This window comes from Chiloscyllium plagiosum, unplaced genomic scaffold (assembly GCF_037043375.1).
Source record: "Chiloscyllium plagiosum isolate Xiang-an unplaced genomic scaffold, Cpla_swu_hap1 HiC_scaffold_31, whole genome shotgun sequence".
NCBI lineage: Eukaryota > Metazoa > Chordata > Chondrichthyes > Orectolobiformes > Hemiscylliidae > Chiloscyllium > Chiloscyllium plagiosum.
This window is the reverse complement of record NW_028270169.1, coordinates 85,007,947-85,027,461: the sequence shown is the minus strand read 5'-3', so window position 1 is coordinate 85,027,461 and position 19,515 is coordinate 85,007,947. Positions and strand designations below refer to the sequence as shown.

The following is a 19,515-nucleotide window of genomic DNA, read 5'->3' as shown; positions in this document are numbered from 1 at the left end:
CCCAGTGGCTGTGGTGATTCCATTATTTATATGCTGTAGGCTGAGATAAATAGATTTCTCGAAAACATCAAAAACTCCGGGGACAGTGCAGGTGTTGTTGAAATGTATGCTTCAATAGTAATGCAGTTTAACATCGGCTACTTCACCAGTTTCCCGCCGACACACACACACGGCAGTAACAACTGCTGCCACATAGTCCCAATTCCCAGCCCCAGAATCTGAGGAATTGAGTGGCGCAGTCGCGAAGATCCAACTGGAAGTCGGGATGGGAATGAGGTCGCAGAGATACTCGAGGACTCCATTGACACAACCGGTGAATGCACGGCATTTCTATGACGGTTTAGAGGCGCAAGTAATTCCGAGGATCGGAGTGCTCCTGGCCAAAGGCGGGAATTTTTTTTCCCGTTTATAGCAATCTACAGTGCAGCTTGCTGAGAGAGCTGAGTGCCACAACTGGAGCGTGGACGCTGGTTTGAAGTTTGAACTTGCTTCACTATCACCAACTTGCCTGGAATGAATTTCCTTCACCATTTTCATTTCCAATTGTTTAATATCTCCCTGCAGTCTGCGGCTTTCTTCCTCATTGTTAATTGCATGACTAACTGTTGTATGATCTGCACACTGCTAAATCACGGCCACTGCAAGTAAATATGAATCATTGATCTATATGAGAAAACAGTCGAACTCACTGGAGGCATGCTTTGTCGGTTTGCAGGCGACGCCAGAATTGTAGATAGTGAGGAAGATTATCTGAGTTTCAAAAGGATCTTCATCCAATGAGTCGTTGGACTGAAAAATGTAACATGGAGTTCAATCTGGATAAATGGAAGGTATTGCATTTTGGTTCAACAAGAGTAGGGCTTTGCGTAGTGTTGGAGAACACAGAAGTTGGGGGTGCAGGTGCATAATTCCTTGTAGTTTGCATCACCTACAGACAAGATGGTTTAAAGGCATTTAACATACTTCCATACTTAACATACAAGGCAGTGTTGTGTGATTTTTAACTTTGTACACCATAGTCCAACACCGGCATCGCTAAATTAATGAAATGGGGGTGTGGGACGGAACGTTCAGTTCGTGATCGAAGGAGGGAGAGAAATGTCTGAGAACGGGTGGATTTGAATTCTGACATATGAAACACAGAGATGTGAGCAAGCAGAATTTGAAGGGAAAAGATCATCACCTTGGAGAAAATTACCACGTTAAAGCAACTGATTCCTTTGTGTTTGACAAAAACTGGGGCAGATTAGTGCCGTGACTCGGATTCGAACCGAGGTTGCTGCGGCCACAACGCAGAGTACTAACCACTATACGATCACGGCGTCCCACAGACACGTACTCTAATAGTGCGCAATAAGTACTGTATCATAGGAAATGTTAGGCAGCGCACCAAATGCACAATATCAGTGATGAGCGAACAGTGGCAGAAATGTGGGAACGCAGAACGGGCTGACCGTTTAATATCGGTTCCCCCAGTGGCTGTGGTGATTCCATTATTTATATGCTGTAGGCTGAGATAAATAGATTTCTCGAAAACATCAAAAACTCCGGGGACAGTGCAGGTGTTGTTGAAATGTATGCTTCAATAGTAATGCAGTTTAACATCGGTTACTTCACCAGTTTCTCCCCGACACACACACGGCAGTAACCACTGCTGCCACATAGTCCCAATTCCCAGCCCCAGAATCTGAGGAATTGAGTGGCGCAGTCGCGAAGATCCAACTGGAAGTCGGGATGGGAATGAGGTCGCAGAGATACTCGAGGACTCCAGTGACACAACCGGTGAATGCAGGGTATTTCTATGACGGTTTAGAGGCGCAAGTAATTCCGAGGTTGGGAGTGCTCCTGGCCAAAGGCGGGGCAGAAGGGTAATTTTTCCCCGTTTATAGCAATCTACAGTGCAGCTTACGGAGAGAGCTGAGTGCCACAACTGGAGCGTGGACGCTGGTTTGAAGTTTGAACTTGCTTCACTATCACCAACTTGCCTGGAATGAATTTCCTTCACCATTTTCATTTCCAATTGTTTAATATCTCCCTGCAGTCTGCGGCTTTCTTCCTCATTGTTAATTGCATGACTAACTGTTGTATGATCTGCACACTGCTAAATCACGGCCACTGCAAGTAAATATGAATCATTGATCTATATGAGAAAACAGTGGAACTCACTGCAGGCATGCTTTGTCGATTTGCAGGCGACGCCAGAATTGTAGACAGTGACGAAGATTATCTAAGTTTCAAAAGGATCTTAATCCAATGAGTCGTTGGACTGAAAAATGTGACATGGAGTTCAATCTGGATAAATGGAAGGTATTGCATTTTGGTACAACAACAAGTTGCGTAGTGTTGGAGAACATGGAAGCTAGGGTGCAGGTGCATAATTCCTTGTAGTTTTCATCACCTACAGATAAGGTGGTTCAAAGGCATTTAACATACTTCCCTTCATTGTTCAGTCCTTCGTGTATAGGAGTTGGGACGTTATGTTGAAGCTTTGCAGGACATTGATGAGGCCTCTTCTGCAGTATTATGTCCAGTTCCGGTCGCCCAGTTGTAGGAATGATATTATTCAGCTGGAGCAGGTTCAAAGAAGTATGCACGCATGTTGCTGTGTGTGGAAGGTTTGAGTTATAATGAAAGGCTGGATAGGCTGAGACTATTTTCAGCTTCGAGATCGGGGTGCTGGAAAACCACAACAGGTAAGGCAACATCCCAGGAGCAGGAGAATAATTTTTTGCGCAAGTGTTCTTCATCAGGCTCTTCCCCAAAATGTCGATTCTCCCGCTCCTCAAATGCTGCATGACCTGTTGTGCATCCCAGCACAACACTCTGGATTCTGATCTCTCATCTGCAGTTCTCACTGTCTCCTAGTTGAGACTGTTTTCACTCTAGGTTAGGGGTTTGAACGGCGACCTGACAGAATTTGGGAGAAGATTTGTAGCTCGGGTGCTCGTTGTTGTGGTTCTGTTCGCCGAGCTGGAAATTTTTGTTGCAGACGTTTCGTCCCCTGTCTAGGTGACATCCTCAGTGCTTGGGAGCCCCCTGTGAAGCGCTTCTGTGGTGTTTCCTCCGGCATTTATAGTCGCCTGTCCCTGCCGCTTCCGGTTGTCAGTCCGGCACACTGCAGCACACCAGAACTGCAAAAAGAGGAAGAGGAACACATGTACAAGGTATTCGCCAAAAACGGATACCCACGCAATTTCATCAACAGATGCCTAAGAGAAAGACAACGGAACGAGGACATGCCGCAACCCAAAGGACTAGCCACACTACCATACATCAGGAGCATTTCAGAACTGACAGCCAGACTACTGCGACCACTAGGACTTATAACAGCACACAAACCAACAGCCACCCTCAGACAACAACTCACCAGAACGAAGGACCCGATACCCAGCATGAGCAAAACTAATGTAGTGTACAACATCCCATGCAAGGACTGCACAAAACATTATATAGGACAAACAGGAAGACAGCTAACGATCCGCATCCATGAACATCAACGAGCCACGAAACGACACGACCTTAGTAGCCTTAGTAGCCACACACGCAGACGACAAGCAACATGAATTCGACTGGGACAACACTACCATTATAGGGCAAGCCAAACAAAGAACAGCCAGGGAATTCCTAGAAGCATGGCACTCATCCACAAACTCCATCAACAAACACATCGACCTGGACCCAATATACAGGCCACTACAGCGGACAGCTGAAACTGACAACCGGAAGCGGCAGGGACAGGCCACTATAAATCCGGAGGAAACACCACAAAAGCGCTTCACAGGAGGCTCCCAAGCACTGAGGATGTCACCTAGACAGGGCATGAAACGTTTGCAACAAAAATTTCCAGCTCGGCGAACAGAACCACAACAACCTGACAGAAGTTTTTGAATTATTGAGAGGCAAGTTAGAGTTAACGATAGCTGCCTTTTCTCAGGATGGGGATTTCAAGGTGAGAGGGCATATGTTTAAGATGAAAAGACAGAGTTTTTTTTTAAAAAGTCATGTGAGGCTTTTTTTAAGGAAGGTGTTTTACGTGTGCAATTCACTTGCTGAGGAAGTGATGGATGAGGGTGTTTTTGCAATATTTAATGGACAATTGATTCCAAATATGAATGGGAAAGTGGGATTTTTAAAATAAATTTATTCATGCCTAGTACATCAGTTATTTCCCAGAGGACATTTAAGAGTCAACCGCGGTATTATACATCTGGAGTCTCCTGTGGGAAAGAGCAGCTGAATATGACAATTTGCTTCCCGAACTGGCATGAGTGAATCAGATGGGATTTTCCATACAACTGATTTCGGTCATCACGAGACTCTTCAATTCCAGGTACTTATTGAATTCAAACTCCACCATCTGTCATGCCAGGACCTTAACTCTTTGTCCTCAAAATATTACCTGGTTTTTTGGATTAACAACACAGTAATAAAACTACAAGGGCATTATAACCACCCAACGGGTACAGGAGGAGGCAGATGGGAGTAGATTAGTTTGGCAGTATGTTCAGCATGGATTGGTTACACTGACGGGCCTGTATGCCTTCATGCTGTATGACTCTATGATTGTCGCTATGGAGCAAATATCTGGTTGGGATTAACAGCAGCACTGACAGCATAATCGAACACCTGATGGGATATGTAATCCTGCTGGAGTCTCGGAGGTTGTTTTGATCAGTCATCCCTTCCCACACATGGGACTGGTGAACGGTCTCTCCCCAGTGTTACTGATTAAATGAGTTTCCATTTCTGTGGTTAATTGAATCCCTTCCAGCAGTTCCCACATTGCCCTGCTTTCTCTGCGGTATCAGTGTCCTTTTTTCTACACAGGAAGAACCATCCTTTCACATTGTGTCCACACAGGTACACATCCTGTTTTCCATGTTGTTAATGTGTTTTCATTCTTCCTTATTCACCCACAGGGTGTGAGTATCACTGGTCAGAACAACATTTATTTTTCGCCCCTCGTTCGTTGCTTTCTGGCTACACCACAAACCTGGGTGCGATCCCAGCCTCGGGTGTCTGTCTGTGGGCAGTCTGCACATTCTCTGTGTGTTTGCATTTTTATTTCTCCCTCTGACCAAAGGTGTGCCTGTTACAGGGATCAACAATGGGAAATGCAGGCTTATGGGGCAGGGAATACCCTGGGGTCTGGTGGGATGCGCTTCCGATGTACCGTGTAAACTGGAAGGGCCGACAAGCCTGCTTCCCCACATGATGGGGATTCCTGAATTAAGGGTCAGCTCATTTTTTTTTCTGGTCCTGGAGTCTGTCGTAGGCCGGACTGGGTGAAGATGGTGGAATCCCCTGCATAAGGGACATGAATGAATGAAATTGCAGGAAATTAAAATCATGATCTCTGTTCCTGAGGTCAGGCTTGCATTTCAGGTTTTATTCGTCGAACGTGAACATCACCTTTTCCATGTTCCAGTCGCCAAGGATGACTAGTTTAAAATATCACCCCAACACCACCTTCTCCAGGTTGAAGCCTTGACTGTGAGGAAGAAACTGATACTGAGCAGATGCGAGCAAATGTAGCTGCCACCGCCAGTATCGGAAACACAGATCCAAATCGCAAAATCATCTTTTAAACCCACCACTGCAAAGTTAAGGGCTCATCACGCTCCACTTGTGCCACTCAGCTGTCTTAGAAAAATGCACCAGAAATCGCTATGGTAGTATAAACGGGGACAACCATTCCCTTGAGCAGGAGCACACTCAACCGAGGAATTTCTTGCGCCTCCATACCATCACAGAAGGACAAGACGCTCACCTATTGCATCACTGGAGCCAGAGAGTAACTCTGCGTACTCATTCCCATCCCCATTTCCAGTTGGATCTGGGCGGCTGTGCCGATGTTAAGCTAAAATGCTATTGAAGCAAACATTTCAACAATATCCTGTACTGTCTCCCGAGTCTTTGATGTTTTGTCGAAATCGATCAATCTCAGTTTTCAACTTTCTCGTTCAAGGGATCTCCACAGCCTCTGAGGACATCGAACTGAAATATTCAGCTCATTCTCAGTTCCCACATGTCTGTCACTGTTCGCTGAGTACTGATACTGTACATTTGCTGTTTTTCCGAACATTTCCTCCGCTAGTATACTTATTGCTGCTTGCAAGCATCCTGTTCTGTGGTTACTGTGATCGTGGTTGTCGGTATTTTGCATTGTGACCACAGCAACCTCGATTTGAAACCAAACACCGCACTAAGTTTTCTCTCCGTTGTCCTTTTTGTGACACATGCTAAGAAATTAATTGTTTTACCTTCAAATTCCGCTCTCTTACATCTCTGCGTTCCATATATCAGGATTCAAACACACCCGTTGTCGGAGATTTCTCTCCTTCCCACGATCATTAAACCTCCTTTCCGTCCCTCCTCCCATTTCTTTGGGGCAATGCTCAACCTATCACTCTCTTTCACATTCATACTGTTCTGTCTGTGCTGCGGTGACTGTTGTTGGGTGAACGTGCCCCAATACCACCATCGGGACCTTCAAACAAATCGATCCATTTGGATACCGGGGTTGTGAAATCAACCCCCATGTAGCAGCTTTTACTGACCAGAGACAATTGTAGCGTCAGGCTCATGGAAAATACCAGGGCAGTTTTGGTGAAAAGACATTTTATTGTTAAAGATCAGCTTTTATGGCTTTCTGCGTTGGTCTTGTGATAATTTCATAGGACTGATAATCCAGAGACCGAGGTAATAGTCTGGGTACTCGGGCTTGAATCCCATCATGCCATAATTGTCAAATTTGGATTCAAAAATTATCTGCAAGGAAGAATCTAATGACAACTATAGATCCATTGACAATTGTTGAAAAAAAAAATCTGTTTCACTGATGTCATTGCGGGATGGAATTTGCTATCCTTACATGGCCTGGGCTGCATGTGACTTCAGACCCATAGCCCTCTGGGCAATTAGGAATGGGTAATAAATGCTGCTTAGCTAGAATTGCCCTCATACTAATCCAGAAATTTTAAAACAAATGCTCATTAGGCTCAAGCAAGAGTGTTGTGTGCAGTTTTGCAAGTCACATTATAGCAGGGATGTGATCACACTGAGAAAATTGCAGGAGATATTTACCGGGATACTGTTTGGGTTGAAGAGTTTCAGTTGTGAAGAAAGACAGAACAGAGTGGAGTATTTGTTGCAGTGCAAAGGAGATGTGTACAAGACATGATTGAGTTAGGGCACGGACAGGGTTGAATAAACGAGTTTCGCATTGATGGAGGGATCGATCAGCAGGGGCCAGAGACTTAAGGAGAAAGACAGAAACGTTTGAGAAGATGTGCGAAAAAGCTTTATCAGCTAGTGGGTGGTTGGAATTTGGAATACACTGTCTGCATTTTTCAGAGCGGCAGAAAGCTTCATGACCTGAATAAATATTCAGATGTGAACTTTTGATGCCAAGACATATAAGGCTGTGGGGTAACCATTCTGAAATGGGATTCAGTTCATTAGGCAGTTGGTTTTGACAAGTGTGGCCACATTTAGTTGAAGGGCCTCCTTTGACACTCTTGTCCTCGGTCGTATAATGGTTAGTGTCCCCGCCTGTCACAGGGCTCAATTTTCTGCTGGGGACAATGTAAACGTTTTAAAATTGTCGCTCCATTCCCAAGTGCGGGTATTGATACCTGTCCTTCCATTCTCGATGAGGCATATCACACGAAGGACAGTGCTGCCTGAATAAAGGTGGGGAAGGACTGCAACTCTCAGGGAGGCAGAGTGTCAGTGAACAGCCAAACACGTGACTTCTGCAAACTTCACCTTGTGACTGCGTTGGAATGAAAAGCATTTGACTGACTTGTTCCGGATTGAAGTGTTTACAAGAAGCAGGAAGCTGAGGAAGAAACAACATAAACACATTCAAGTATGAGTGCAGAAACATTTCCCGCAGCACGATTTAAATTGTAAAGGACAGAGTGGCGTTTCGATACAGTGAATTTGGGTTCATTTGTTTTGATGAGGCTATTACCAGGGTATAAAACCATTAAAAACGATTCAGCATTTGCTCAGTATGATGGAACATTGTCTCAGTAATTCGCACTGCTGTTCAGAGGGAGGGTTAGGTTGATTGGCAAAGTTAAATTGCCCTCTCGTGTCCAGGGAGTGAATTAAGTAAGTTAGGTGAATTAGCCATGTGTAACGCGGGGATAAGGTCAGCAGTCACAGGACGTCAGGTTATACTCCAACAGGTTTATTTGAAATCATAAGAGGGAGGGATTCCCCTTCTTCATGTTAAATATAAGGAAATAGGGAGGGGAGCTAAGTTTGGTTGAGATGCTCTTCAGAGAGTCAACACCGGCTAAATTGACTGAAATGCTCTTTCTGCACTGTAGAATTTAGTGATTCTATGAATTGTTAATGACGGAGTTTACTGAGGGGTAAAGCCATTAGATAAGATGCTGATGGGGGTGTACTGAGGATGAGATTTTATTCACTTGTCTTCTTTGAAAATTGAGAACAGTTATCCCTGATCCAAGGAAGACTTAATGGGGGTTTTCAGGTTATGAAATGTTTGGACAGAGTAAATAGGTGGGAAATTCCCTCTTTCAAGTAAGTAAACATCTAGATGTCAGGCATTCAATACCTTTGATAAACCCTTTGAAGGACAAAGCAATGATGAGAACAGAATCGCTGTCACTCCGAGAATCTGTTTTTTCAAAATATTTGGACATTTGGTGACATACAAGGAATAAATTTCACAAGGAGAGAGACAGCATGTGACTAGGTAAAGGTGTAGGGCTGGCGTGTAGTCGGTCGGAAGTTGCGGGGAAACAATGTCTCAGTTGGTTGACTTTAAATGTAAAGACATTTCTTTAATGTGCGCAGCTGAATAAGATTCGGGTCCAAAACTCTGCATTTTGAAAGATTTGGCATAATATTCCACCTAAAGCATTGTAAATGGAACTGAGTGGATTTTTATTTATTGTGAAGAAGAATATGTTACATAATGAATGGGAAGTTACCAATTGCTTGGAGATCGACTTCCGGCTTTCATCACATGCGTTAAAGATGTGAGAACAAACACCATGATGTTTGGTCCATTTAATACTCAGTGAAATCTGCCAAAACAACGAGCAACGAAACTGGTGGGTTTTATTTTGCACTTTAACCCTCTGTTTTTCTAAGCAGTATTTTCCTTAAGCTGAAATAAAGTCAGAGCAAATTTGAATACAACATTAATCGTTCCAATGAGATATATCTAATTCACTTCTGATTATTACAATGAACATTGTGAGGTTTCAGCAAAATTAAAATGAAACGAACAAATCAGCATGTCTTGCGATTTAATCCAATTCAGGTTTAGCCATATGAGAAAGGCCATTGAGCGATAACATCGCCTTTATTTCCCTCACCATGGCTTCTTCACGTGAAAGAGAAAGTGACTGAAGAAATTATGTGTCAAATGTAGGTGTAAATATGACGGTAAATTTTGTCCTTTTTCATTCTGACTCAGTTATGACTCAGAATGTATCACTGACAGCTATTCATTCTGACCAGCATGGCAATTTATTGGAATTTCCTCTTATTATAATTCAAGTGAAAGCAGAAACACAATGGTGTGGATTCGATTCCGCTCTGGAACTTTCTCATCCATGACGTTCACCACATGTAACCTGATGAGGTCACATGTCATCCCTCTACAAAATGTGCTGAGGAGACCGAGAAATGATGGTGGTGAGTTATTATACCGCTGTACTTCACATTCACTGGTTCGAGTCACACTCTGTTTGTTAATTTTACACACCGCTCTGGCAGTTTTTCTTTGCACCTCACACCTCTGGTATACACTGGATCTAGAATCTCGTTCTTGCCCTTCACTGCACGTGAGACTCACAAATAATCGACACCACATTAAAGTCGAAATGAAGAGTGAGAGCAGTCATTCTATTCAATTGTAGATGAAATTGGTGGAATGAGAAGGAAGCATTTTTCTTTCCGCCCTACATTCCATCTTGTCTTTCTATGAATTTACATCGAAAGAAAGAGAAAAAAAAACAAGAGGTTGGGAGCACAAGTTTATCCATTGGGGTTGTTCATGAGTATTTTAACCTAACACTTCTCACAAAGATCTATCATTATTTCAAACAACAGTCACTCGGAATTGGAACCGCAGAAAATTTCTCCAATGGAAAAAAATTCTTTCTTTCACAAATTTCTGCTGTGTGTGAATCATACAACAATCCATCATCCAGCGTGATCACTGACTTTCCATCTGTATAAGATCTCGCAACTTCCTTCAGCAATTGCAGCTTCTGTACACAGCCACCTGTGCTGTGCCCAGTGTCAGTTGTTGCCCCCAGGTCACAGCATATTTCTTCTTCCTGAGTTTATGAGCCTTGTTCCTGATCTGTCTGATCTGTTTAATAAACTTTTTCTGTCACTTCATCACATCCCCTCATAATTCTGAACTCATGAATAAAATAAAGCGTTAGACGAAATGTTAAACCAAATGGAAGTATACTATTCAGCCCAAGGAGTCTGCTCAACCATTCAACGAACTCATGGTTGATCTGTTTTGGAGAGGCCGGTGTTGGACTGGGGTGTTCAAAGTTAAAAATTAGACAACACCTGATAGTCACCTGACTATTACCTGATGAAGGAGTGATGCTCCGAAAGCTAGTGTGCTTCCAATTAAACCTGTTGGACTATAACCTGGTATTGTGTGATTTTTAACATAGTCGATCTGATAATCTTGAATTCCTTTCAGCTCACTTAGCTCGACAAAGTTTCATCATCTTTCTGATTAACTATCTGGCACAGTTTGAAAATACCCAACCACAGAGTCTCAACAACGGGTACTGGAAAATGCCACAGATTCTTTGACCCCTGAGCAAAGAAATTACTCCTCAATTCTGAATTAAATGGACAATATCTAATTCTGAGATTATGTCCTCTGGTGCTCTCCTCAGAGCATAGGGCAAGCCACCTGCCCGTATCTACCCTGTCAAGATCCCACGAATATTGAACGTTTATAAATGTTATTATGTGATTATAAAGTTCCCCTCATCCTCCTTTGTTTCAAGGAGAATAATCAATCATTCCACGAAGTTCTACTGTATACAGAGTTAGCAACGTGTTAGTAAGTCTGCGCTGTCCCTTATAGCGTCCTTATATATTATTAAGACAGGTGGAGAAATTTCGGTAAGGAAACGGGTTGAAATTTCAGGCGCAGACGGGAATTGGAACTTGAAATCAGAAAGAAATTAGAATCGGATTGACCCACAGAAGGACCAAATACAGCAATGATAACTCTGACAAATGAGAATCTAATCATATTCGATTGACATTCAATGGCTTCAATGTAACTGAATTCCTCCGTGTAATCGTCCTGGAAGCTAGTATTTAGGAGAAATGGAACCTGACGGCCCGTATAAAGATGTTGACGACAAAAACCTCTCCGTGAGTCGACTTTGTTTGATTATTAACTCGACTCTTGTCTCCGTGAAGCCTACATCGTCCGCAATGCACAATTTAGATGTTTAACAGAACTCTCTCCATTTGCCTAGGTGGGTGCAGCTTCAATACCACTGAAGGAACTGGCCACCCTCCACCACAATGCAGTCACTTAACTGTACATTGTTCAACACCTGAATATTTATTCCCTTAACTGCTAAGGCACAATTGCAGCAGCGTGCACCACATAGAAGATTCACTGGAGTAAGTCATCCAGGTTTTGTTGACAGAACCTTCAAAGCTCAAAAACTGTACTGACTATAAGGACAAGGTTGAAGATGCACTGAACCTCCACCATTTGCAAATTCCCTCTGAGGCACATACTAGCATTACCTGGAGAAGAATCAGTGGTAAATTCATTGAGTGGTGAAGTAGTTTGATGGGCAAAGATTTATACTTCAGCCCTCTATCTTTCAACTTTCATTTTTTTTTAAATGTAGATTATTGCATGGACCAGACTTGTGCTCATTCCTTTAGTTGTTTCCTAAACTGGTGGTTACTAAAGATCGAATATCATCCACAGTCTGTGGTCAACAATAGAAAATATCCAAAAACCTCTCGAACAACTGATCTACCTGTGCAACAATCTTCAGGGATCTGTGAATGTCCACTCCAAGATCTCTTTGTTCATGTACACCACTCAGAATCCTCACTGTTATTGTTACAACTCCCCAAATTCACTACCACTCATTAGTCTGGATTCAATTCCATTCACCATTTTTCCTTTCCACCTGATGGATACATCCCTGCGGTCCCTGACATTATTCATCATAGTCAACTACACGACTATGTATTGTCAGTAAACTTCTAAATCATGACTCCTAATAAAAAAGTTTGAATTATTGATCTACATCAGGAAACAGTGGTACTTCACTGGGAACAAGCATCCAAACATGGTTCCTTGCTGCATGGGATGAACAACTGCCATGTTCCAATCTCCAAGGGTTGCTAGCCCAGTATCTCGCCACTACATTTGCAGATGACACAAAGATTGGTGGAGTAGCCAGAAAACAAAGGGGGCTGTCAAAGAATGAAGTGGAATATAGATAGACAGAAGAGTTGAGCGGAGAAGTGGCAAATGGTGTTCCATTCAAGCAAATGTGTGGTGATGATTTGGGGAAGTCTAATTCCAGAGCCAAGTATACAGTAAACGGAACAGCCTTGGGTAAACTTTATATGAGAAGAGAGATCTGGGAGTTCAGGTCCTTTGTACCCTGCAGTTGACTGCACAGGTGGATAGAGTGGTCAAGATGGCATATGGCATACTTGCCTTCACCGGATAGGGTATTGAGTATAATAGCAGACAAGTCCTGCTAAAATTGTACAAGAGTTTGTTTCGGCCGCGTTTAGAATACGCTGTACAGTTCTGGTCGCCAAATTATCAAAATTATGTGGATGTTTAGGAGAGAATGCGGAGAAGGTTTACGCAGATGCTGCCTGGTATGGAAGATGCAAGCTCTGAAGAGAGGTTGAGTAGGTTACTTCTGCTTTCATTAGAAAAAACGAGATTGAGGGGACCTGATTGAGGTCTACAATATCATGAAGAGTACAGACAGGGTGGATAGAGATAAGCTTTTTCCCAAGATGAGGGATTCAATAATGAGAGATCACATGTTCAATGAGAGAGGTGAAACGTTTAAGGGAGATAGACATGGAAAGTATTTTACACAGAGGGTGGTAGGTGCTGGAATGCGTTGCCAGCAGAGATAGTAGAGGCAGGCATGGTAGATTCTTTTCAGGTGCGCCTGGACCGATGCATGAGTAAGTGAGGAGCAGAGGGATACGGATGCTTAGAAATTGGGCGACATGTTTAGATAGTTGATTTGGATCGGCTCAGGCTCGGTGTCAAAAGGCCCTATTCCTGGGCTGCACATTTTCTGTATTCTTTGTTCTTCTTTGTTCACTGCACTACCAACTGTGGGTTACAGGTGAAGTTGTGTTACTTTTGCAGTCATAATTACTTATGCAAGGTAAATGAACTCACACCACTGTCCAATTGTTTCAACCAAGAGCTGAGTCAACAAGAATGTGAAGGAAATATACAATTGTTTTCATATTAGCTAAAATGTGCATACAAGAATGAAAGGTGTCTGCAGACAATGGTAGATGGTACAGACAAATAGATAAGGTGCTGTGAGGATGTCGGTTAAACTACAAATGCTTATACAAGCAGTAGTTATAAGCATTTGTTTCCCATTTCTGCAAAAATAAAAAACAAACCCCAATTACAAGGTCGTAAAGTTCAATATGGTTGGGGAAAGGGAGGAAATGTCACAAGTGGGGGAAATAGATCGCAGTGAAGGAGGACATACCTAACAGTTGATTACAACCAAGATGTGGTGAAAAGGCCAAGTCAAACCTGTACTTTGTTATGCCCAAGGCCGGATAAGGCAAGAGAGAAACAATAGTAATGGGTACCGGGTTTGGAGTAGTGAATCCTATGTACTTGCTAAACTCGGCGAGTTGATTTCAGGAACCGCTTGCAAGCGTGTAATAAACATACTGATTGCTTCAGATCTTGTCTCGCACTGAAATTATTGAAGTGAGTGGGCTTAGTTTCATACAATTGGGGGATCGTCCGGGATATTCTTCCATCGCCGGGGGGAGTGGCTGGCCCTGGACACTGGGAAGATGCCTCCCATTCACAATTGAGGAGCGGTTTCTTGTCCAGGTTTTGTCTGCTCCCTTGGGCGACTGGTACGAATCCCACAAGAGAGACATCTGAATCAGACAGTGAAAGAAGGTCAATAAAAAGTATAGAAAAAAAGGGGGCAGGCAACTCTGTGCACAGACCAATGTCAGAAAACTGACTTTTAAGTATTAACTTGGTGGCCAGGAAGAGGGATATTTAATCGCTGAGGGACTGGTGAGGGCCCCGAGAACTGGGGGGGGGGGGGGGGGGGGGGGTAGGCAGAGTAAGTCGAACTGTCACGGAGTAAAGAAAGAAAAAGTCCCTGGTAACATTCCTCCTGAAAGTCCGTTGGGGAGGGAATGGACAAGTGACACTTGTACAAGGGAAAAAGATAAAAAGAAAATGATTAAATATTGTTGTTTGGTATGGACCAAAGAACCAATCCTTCATCCAGCTGTCTTCTGGCCAAAGTATGATTCGGATGAGGATTGGGTATGTCAATATTTACATTTTCATGTGAATAAAAAACAAACTTTTAGTGAAGAAAAGGCGGACTATGCATCCTGTTGGAAGGGAAGTTTGGGAATGATGGTAGTAAAGACAAATGATTCCCCCTCTGCCCCCCCCCCCCCAGTCCCTGGGATCCTTTTGTCTGTTTGCACTCCCGCCCCCCGGACCATAAAATCAGATTAGGTGAAAATGGGGGAGAGGAGAGACAGACAGACAGGGACAGGGAACGGATGACCCACAAGAGGAGGACGATGGGGCGGTGGACGGGGATGGTGTCGTTCCCGACCCTCAATCCGCAACAAAAGGAAAGGGAAGATCAAGTAGATGTAGAGGAGGCCTCTGGAGTAACTAAACGAAAGTCTAAGGGGGAAAAAACAAAAACAAAAAAGGGGAAGAATATAAAGACTTATCCCCTTCGCGAGGTACCAATAGGGGACAAAGAGATTGGGTTTGTAAGTGCCCCCCTCACCAGTGGGGAGGTCAGAACATTTAAAAAGGAGATGAAGGTCCTGGTTGAGGATCCGGTCGGGCTGTCTGATCAAATTGATCAATTCTTGAGGCCCAGTCTGTATACGTGGGCTGAGTTAATGTCTATTTTGAATGTACTATTTACTGGGGAAGAAAGGGGACTTATATCCGGAGCAGCCATTAAAATATGGGACAGGGAACTTCCCATTGGGATGGGGATACTGGACAGGGAGAGACGGAGTTTCCCCTCAGAGACACACAGTGGTAAAATCAAAACCCATAGCATAGGGAAGAAATGATGGAATTGAAAGACCTGATTCTAAAAGGAATAAGAGAGGCAGTTCCGAAGTCGCAGAATTTGACTAAAGCCTTTGAAGTTAAAGAGGAGAAAGATGAGACACCCCCAGCTTTCTTGCAAAGATTAAGAGACTCAATGCGGAAATATTCTGGAATGAACCCTGAGGACCCAGTGGCACAGGGTCTTTTGAAAATATATTTTGTGACAAATGCATGGCCAGACACAGAGAAAGATACAGAAGATAGAAGGGAGGAGTGAAACACCATTAGATGAATTGTTAAGAGAGGCACAGAAAGTGTTTGCAAAGATAGAGGATGAGAGACAAAAACAGAAGGCAAAAATGATGGTAGCTACGATTGATGATGTAGTTAAGAAAAGAATGGAACCAATAGTGAGCAACCGGAGCAGCGGGTGGCAGCATGTAGGACAGAGAGGGAGAGGGAGAGGGAGAAGACAAGGGGGAGCATTTGATAGAGGGTTCGAGCGACAGGGGCAGAGATGGAAGTCTCCACAGGCAGAATGATGTTATTGCAGAAACTCGGGCATTTTAAGGGGGAGTGTCCTGATCTACAAAGGGTAGAAATGGCAATTCCGCTTACGAATTTTGATGTAGAATAGGGGTGTCAGGGGTTCGTGGAGCCACGAGGAACTGTTGATAAACTTGAAAGTGGGACCCTGTGGGGAAGAGGTAGTCTTCATAGAAGATACGGGGGCAGCACGGTCATCACTGAATTTTAAACCAAAGACAGTAGGAATGTCAACACGGTCAATTACTGTTTCCGGGGTAAAAGGGGAAGGATTTCCTGTTCCAGTATTTGAACCTATGATGATAGAAGGTCTGAAGGATACAGTCACAGGGGAACTGTTGTATATCCCTGATATAGGAAGTAACTAACTAGGCAGAGTTTTAATTACCCTCTTAGGGCTGGAGATTTGAATTCAGGAAAAAGAATTAGTTGTACAAATGGCAATGTTGACAGAAGATGTGGAGAGAGAGGTAGACTCTATTATATGGGCTAGAGAAGGGAATCGTGGAAAAATACAGATCCGTCCCCTAGAAATAAGTTTAAAAATGAAAGGGGACGTTGTTTATGAGCGACAATATCCCGTTTCCACAGAAGGTAAACGAGGACTGCAGCCAGTAATTGAGGGGCTAGAGATTGACTGTTGGAGCCATGTATGTCTCCTTATAATATCCTAATTCTACCAGTGCGAAAATCCGATGGAACGTATCGATTGGTGCAGGATTTGAGAACATTGAATTGAATAGTACAGATCAGGCACCCTGTGGTGCCAAATACGTTATTAAGCAAGATTCCTCATGACCACAAATGGTTTACTGTGATAGATTTAAAGGATGCCTTTTGGGCTTGTCCCTTGGCGGAGGGAAGTAGGAATTTTTTGCCTTTGAATGGGAAGATCCCAAGACAGAACGGAAACAGCAATACCGGTGGACCGCGCTCCCCCAGGTGTTTACGCAATCCCTGAATTTATTTGTACAGATGCTAGAACAAATATTGGAGAAATTTAGCAGCCCCAAGCGGACTACCCTGTTGCAGTATGTAGACGACCTCTTAGTATCAGCAATAAGAAGAGAAAGAGTAGTAGAAGCCACTAACAAATTATTGAATTTTCTGGGCCAGCAGGGCCTGCGAGTATCTAAAAACCAAATACAATATGTGGAGCGAGAAGTGAAATACTTGAGACATTTAGTTAGTGAGGGAAAACGAAAGATAAGCCTGGAACGGTTAAAGGGAATAGTGGGGATTCCACTGCTCAGGACCAAACGGGAATTACGTAATTTTTTGGGTTTAACGAGATATTGCAGATTGTGGATTGATTCTTATGCTCAAAAGAGGAATAAATTATATCTCAAACTATTAGAGGAGGAACCAAAGTGTCTGAGTTGGGAAGAAGAGGAAAATGAAGTATTTAAGAATTCAAAAGTGATCTAATCCATGCCCCCATGTTAACCTTACATTCTCGAGATAAACCTTACCATCTCTTTGCTACCGTAGATAAGGGAGCGGCTTTAGGAGTTTTAACCCAGAGGTGGGGAGGAATGAGACAGCCAGTAGCATATCTTTCGAAGCTATCTGATCCAATATCCCGGAGGTGGCCTGAGTGTGTGCAGGCCGTGGCTACCACTGCACTGTTGGTGGAGGAAAGCAGGAAGCTTACATTTGGGGGAGTCCTAATAGTAAGCACCTCACACCAAGTGAGAACGATCCTAAACCAAAAAGCTGGGCGATGGTTGACAGACTCGCGGGTTCTGAAATATGAGGCAATATTCATACAAAAGGATGATTTAGTGTTGGTCACGGACAATTGTTTAAATCCAGCTGCGTTTCTTTCGAAAGGGGAAGGAGAATCTCCTCAGAATCCAGAGCACGACTGCCTTGACATTATAGAATACCAAACTAAGGTCCGCATGGACCTGAGAGATGTTCCGCTTCATGTAGGAGCCTGACTTTTTATAGAGGGATCATCCCGGGTGACTGAAGGGAAAAGACATAATGGGTATGCAGTCGTAGACGGGACAAACAGTAGTGTGGTGGAGGCAGGAAGGTTGCCAAATGGGTGGTCAGCTCAGACCTGCGAACTCTATGCATTGGAAAGCGCCCTTAGGGCATTAGAAAATAAAGAGGGAGCAGCATACAATGACTCTAAATATGCATTTGGTGTTGTGCACACTTTTGGAAAGATATGGCAGGAAAGAGGACTGATCAATAACCGGGGGAAGGACTTAGCAAATGAGGAGTTGATTAAACGGGTCTTGGAGTCCCTATTACTCCCCCCTCCCCCGAGAAATAGCGGTAGTGCATGTAAATGGTCATCAGAAAGGAAATGAACCAGAAATTAGGGGGAATAGATCAGCTGATGAAGTGGCTAGGGAAGCCGCCCTGAATCCACAAGGGGTGCTGATTCATTTCCGAACACCTATTGTCCCTGATCCCCGGAAGCTCCTATATTTACTGAACGAGAAGAAAAATAATTGAAAGATTTTGGGGCTGCAAAAAACAGCAGACGGGCAATGGATGTTACCTGATGGACGGGAAATGTTAAGCAAAATGATGATGGGAGAAATTATGACTGTCCTACATCAAGTCAGCCATTGGGGAGTACAAGCAACGTATCTTTTAGTTCTTAGGGAATACGGATGTAAAGGAATATATACAATTGCTAAACAAATATGTGAGGAATGTATAATATGCAGAAAGGTAAATAAGAAAGTCTTGAGAAAATAGACCCCGGGAGGAAGAGACCCAGGATTCAGACCCTTCCAGAGTATACAAGTAGATTATACTGAACTACCCAGAGTAGGAAGACTAAAATATATGCTGGTCATAGTAGATTAACTATCTGGTTGGGTTGAGGGATACCCCCTAGCTACCGCCACTGCGAGTGTGGTGTCTGAAACAATATTAGAGCACATAATTCCCCGATATGGGCCAGTGAACGGTATAGAATCCGACCAAGGAACTCATTTTGCCTCTAAAGTGTTACAGGAGATAATGAAAAGGTTGGGAATTTCCTGGGAGTTCCATGCTCCATGGAACCCACCATCATCAGGAAGGGTTGAGAGAATGAACCAAACACTCAAACGACAGCTCTCGAAATTGATAATAGAAACCCAAGGAAAGATTTGGGACTATCCCCTATGAAATCATATTCGTTCCCTTACCTGGGAACGAACGGAGAATTGACAATTCCCGAAACTAAAGACTTGTGCTAAATAAATATATACTGGGCTTGTTCCCCTCTTTGTCTCTCCTCAGGAAACAGCGTTTATTGGCACAGACTCCGCCCCTTGAATTCACCGTTCATCCCATGCGGCCAGGAGATTGGGTCGTGGCAAAATCATGCACAGAGCCTAAATTGCAGCCGGACTGGGAAGGGCTGTATCAGGATCCTTTGATTACCGAAACGACAATAAGGACAGCGGAGAAAGGCTGGACTCACTACACTCGGGCCAGTGAAATCTCCAGTTGAGGAAGAAGTCTGGACAGCCGAATCAACGCAAGACGCGCTGAAACTCAGGCTGAAGAGACTTAGAGTAACTGATTATACAGTGGTGACGCAATCGCGGGATTATTTCTGTAGGATTGTGTGTTAAGTTTTTTTGTGCTTCAGCACAATTTTT

General features: G+C 43.6%; 1 non-coding gene across 1 annotated transcript; it reads right to left on the bottom strand.

The window, feature by feature from the left end:
- Positions 1-1,250: 1,250 nt before the first annotated feature.
- Positions 1,251-1,322, bottom strand: trnah-gug (transfer RNA histidin (anticodon GUG)). The gene has a single exon. It is a non-coding gene; the product is annotated as a tRNA-His (tRNA).
- Positions 1,323-19,515: the final 18,193 nt, after the last annotated feature.